A 259-nucleotide genomic window follows, 5' to 3' on the forward strand; every position below is an offset into this window, starting at 1 on the left:
CCCCCCCCCCTCTCTCCTCTCCTCCACGCCCCCTCCTCCCTCTCCCCCCCTCCTCTCCCCCCCCAGTAGCCGTTGGCTGCAGCACAGAATGAAGCATCTCTCGGTGGAGCTGGATGACACATCATCACAGAGTGAGGTAAAGCGCAGCAGACTAATACGGATATTAACCGCACGGCGTTACAATGTACAGATGAATATATGAGCGATAGCAAAGCAGCAGTAAATGAAATAAACATTATTTTATATCTAATATTGTTAC

The sequence above is a fragment of the Anarrhichthys ocellatus genome, unplaced genomic scaffold, assembly GCF_004355925.1.
Source record: "Anarrhichthys ocellatus isolate YVR2014 unplaced genomic scaffold, GSC_Weel_1.0 scaffold180, whole genome shotgun sequence".
Taxonomy (NCBI): Eukaryota; Metazoa; Chordata; class Actinopteri; order Perciformes; family Anarhichadidae; genus Anarrhichthys; species Anarrhichthys ocellatus.